Below are 4630 nucleotides of genomic sequence, written 5' to 3'. Positions count from 1 at the left end.
AAAGACTCATAGGCAAATGGATGCTTGGACTGTGAGCTCCCTGCCCTGCATCCATCCATCCTTGGTGCTGCCCACCTGGCTGCTCCAGCAGAACAGAGCATATCCAGAAGCAGAGGGACACTAAGACTGCTTGAGCACTCCACAGGCAACTTGGGACCAGCGTGCTTCTCCCTGGTACAGTCCAGGATTGAACTTGGGGGATCAAGGGACAGGTCCACAGGCTGGCTCCCATACCCCAGGGACTCAAATGTGTCACTTAAAGGCACAGAGGAGAGATTTGTGAACTAATAGCTGGAGGTAAGGGAGCCCATGTGGGCAGAACTAAAAGGGGAGTGCTGTGTGGGTCCAAGCCACAGTGCACTTGTGAAGCACCCCTCTCCCTATAGGAAAGCCACATTTGCAGTCCAGGACAGGATCCTGGGCAGGGAAGCTCCCAGCCTATAGCAGCATTGCTGGTGAGCTCATTAGTTTGGGCTGCTGCTTGTGGCCAGACACTAAGGAGATCCACAGGGCAAGGAAAGAGGGAGAAGAGCCACACCAACTCCTGCCTGCCAGACTGTGAATTCCAGACTGCCCCTCCCCCATGAGCAGACTTTTTGGCTTGCTAGGGCCACTTCAGCTCCTCCCTGGTGGCTTTCCCCAGTGGCCTAGGAGCTGACCCTTGGCCCCTGATGAGACAGCTCTTGTGCCTGCCTTTATGGAGTCTGCACTCATGCTCACCTGACCCAGCCCTATCCAGTCTCACTCCCCCATCTGCCTCAACTGTGGTGGAGAACAAGAAGGGTTCCCCTAGGAGCTCTAGAGCCCCATCCACCACCTGGGACATCCAAGTGCTTCTCTGATCAACTAGAACTAGTCACAAGTCCCAAAAAATGCCACTGCAGCTGACTCTTTCCTGCAAGCACCACCTATTGGCAGGAGGGACAACTTGTACAGCCCATTACAGTATTCAATCATTTAGGGCTTGGCTGACTCTTACCCACCAGCGCCACCCACTGACTTAAACTGGGCATCCCAATATAATTTATATTGTTAGGATGACCACAGGGCTGAAGAAAGAGAAATTGTTTGAAAAACTCATCTCCCCTTGTTGACAAGAGGCACGGAATCTGCCCACACACATAGTATGCCACTGCTCCAGGCTACAAATAACTAAAAATCGAGAAAACTACCACACTAAGGCTATCTATAACCAAGATATCCATCCAGAACCCAGATCCCCCTCAAAGTGCCCACAAGCAAAGTCAAAGGTCCTTACCCAATATATGCTACAGGCACACCCTTATGAGGGAGAGGGAAATGTTGGCATGGATGTGGAGAGATAGGAACACTCACACACTGCTGGGACTGCAAACTAGTACAACCTCTGTGGAAAGTAATAAGGAGATACCTCAAAGAGCTAAAAGTAGAACTACCATTTGATCCAGCAATCCCATTACTGGGCATCTGCCCAAAGGAACAAAGGACATTCTATAACAAAGACATCTGCACTCGAATGTTTATAGCAGCACAATTCACAATTGCAAAGATGTGGAAACAACCCAAGTGGCCAGCAATACATGAGTGGATTAATAAAATGTGGCATATGTATACCATGGAGTTCTACTCAGCCACAAAGAACGATGGTTATCTAGCACCTCTTCTACTATCCTGGATAGAGCTGGGGCCCATTCTACCAAGTGAAGTATCACAAGAATGAAAAAACAAGCTCCACATGTACTCACCATCAAATTGGTATTAACTGATCAACACTTGTGTGCATATATAGCAGTAACATTCATCAGGTGTTGGGCAGGTGGGAGGGGGGAGGGGGAGGAGTATATTCACACCTAATGGGTGTGGTATGCACAGTCTGGGGGATGTACATGCTTGAAGCTCTGACTCAGGTGGGGCAAAGGCAATCTATGTAACCTAAACATTCGTACCCCTGTAATATGCTGAAATTAAAAAAAGAGGAAGGAATCCCATTTAAACAAAAGAAAATCCAAAACCAAGAAGCAATAGCTGTTCCAGATAAGAAGAGTCAGTGGAAGAACTCTGGAAGTATGAAAAATCAGAGTGAAAAACCCCCATCCCCAAACAATCACAGCAGCTCTCTAGCAATGGATCCCAATCATAGTGAAACTACTGAAATGACAGATAAATAATTCTAAACATGGATTGTAAGGAAGCTCAATGAGATACAAGAGAAAGTGGAAAACCAACTCAAAGAAACCAGAAAAATAATTCAGGAAATGAATGAAAAACTTACTAAAGAGATAGACATATTAAAATAATATATAGAGCCTCCCGAAATGAAAAATTCATTTAGAGAAATACAAAACACAGTGGAAAGTTGTAAGACTAGACTAGATATGCAGAAGAAAAAATTTCAGAGTTCTAAGAGAATTCTTTTTAATTAACTCAGTCAGTTAGAAATAACAAAGAATTAAGAGGAACAAAGTCTGTAAGAAATATTGGATTATGTAAAATGGCCAAACATAAGAATCCTAGGTATACCAGAGGGAGAAGAAGAAAAAGCAAAAGGGCTGGAAAACCTATTTGAGAGAATAATTGAGGAAAACTTCCACGGTCTTGCTAGAGATTTAGACATCCAGATACAAGAAGCTCAATGAACACGTGGGAGATTCATTAGAAAAAGGGTATCACTAAGGTATATAGTCATTAGACTGGTCAAAGTCAATGTGAAGGAGGAACTCCTATGATCTGTGAGACAAAAACATCAGGTAACTTACAAAGGAAAACCCATCAGACTAACAGCAGACTTCTCAACAGAAACCTTACAAGCCATAAAGGAATGGGGTCCCATCTCTAGTCTCCTTAAACAGAATAACTACCAGCCAAGAATTTTTTTTTTTGAGATAGAGTCTCACTCTGTTGCCCAGGCTAGAGTGCCATGGCATCAGCCTAGCTCCCAGCAACCTCAAACTCCTGGGCTCAAGCGATCCTACTGCCTCAGCCTCCTGAGTAGTTGGTACTACAGGCATGTGCCACCATGCCCAGCTAATTTTTTCTATATATCTTTTTAGTTGGCCAGATAATTTCTTTCTATTTTTAGTAGAGATGGGGTCTCGCTTTTGTTCAGGCTGGTCTCAAACTCCTGAGTTCGAGCAATCCTCCTGCCTCAGCCTCCCAGAGTGCTAAGATTACAGACATGAGCCACCATGCCCGGCCTCAGCCAAGAATTTTGTATCCTAAAAAACTAGGTTTCATAAATGAAGGAGAAATAAAGTCTTTCCCAGGAAGCAAACACTAAGGGAATTTGTCACCACTATACCTGCCCTACAAAAAATACTTAGAAGTATTCTATACATAGAACAGAAAAATCACTACTCACCAGTGTAAAAACTCCCAAAAGTTAAAACTCATAGCTCTCCTAAAACAATAACACAAGGGAGAGAACAAAGCAACTAGGTAACAATTAAAATGATGTCCAGAACAATATCTCACATATCAATACTAACATTGAATGTAAATGGTCTTAATATCTCCCTTAAAAGATGATGGAGCTGGAGCCCATTCTTCTAAGTGAAGTATCACAAGAATGGAAAAACAAACATGACATGAATTCACCATTAAATTGGTACTAATCGATGAACACTTATGTGCACATATGGAAGTAACATTCATTGGGTGTCAGGCAGGTGGGAGGAGGAAGGAGAAGATGGGTAAATTCATACCTAATGGGTACAGTGCATGCTGTCTGGGGGATGGGAGCACTTATAGCTCTGACTTGGGCAGTGCAAAGGCAATTTATGTAACCAAAGCATTTGTACCCCTTTAATACTCTGAAAATTTTTTAAAAAGTTGAAAAATAAAATCTCTTTTGAACTAAAAAAAAAAAAAAAAAAGATGGAGAGTGGCTGAATGGATTAGAAAAATCACAATCCAAATATATGCTGCCTTTAAGAAACCAATTTAACTCACAAAGATTCTCATGGACTTAAGGTAAAGGTGTGGAAAAAATATTCCATGCAAACAGAAACCAAAAGTGAGCAAAGGTAGCAATTCACATGTCAGATAAAATGGATTTAAAATCAATAGTAGTTAAAAAGGACAAAGATGGTCATTATATAATGATGAAGTGATCAGTTCAACAAGAAGATATAACAATCCTAATTATATATGCACCTAACATGGGATCTACCAGATTCATAAAACACATTCTACTAGATCTAAGGAAAGAAATAAACAGCAACATAATAATAGCCAGGGACTTCAACACTCAACTAACAGAACTAGACAGATCATCAAAGCAGAACAACAACAAAATATATGGGACTTAAACAAGACAGTAGAACAAATGGATTTAACAGACATTTATCGACCATTCTACTCAATAATGGCAGAATATACATTCTTCTCATCAGCACATGGGAGATTTTCCAAGATAGATCATATGTTAGGCTACAAAACAAGACTCAGCAAATTTAGAAAAATAGAAATCATACCATGTATCTTCTCAGATCATAGTGGAATAAAAGTAGAAATCAATTCCAAGAGGAACTTTTAACACTACAAAAATACGTGGAAATTAAGCAACCTGCTGCTGAATGATTCTTGGGTGAAGGACGAAATAAAGATGGAAATAAAACATTTTTTCAAATTGAATGACAAAGGTGACACAAGC

This window comes from Eulemur rufifrons, chromosome 29 (genome assembly GCF_041146395.1).
Source record: "Eulemur rufifrons isolate Redbay chromosome 29, OSU_ERuf_1, whole genome shotgun sequence".
Taxonomy (NCBI): Eukaryota; Metazoa; Chordata; class Mammalia; order Primates; family Lemuridae; genus Eulemur; species Eulemur rufifrons.
This window is presented reverse-complemented; position numbering follows the sequence as displayed.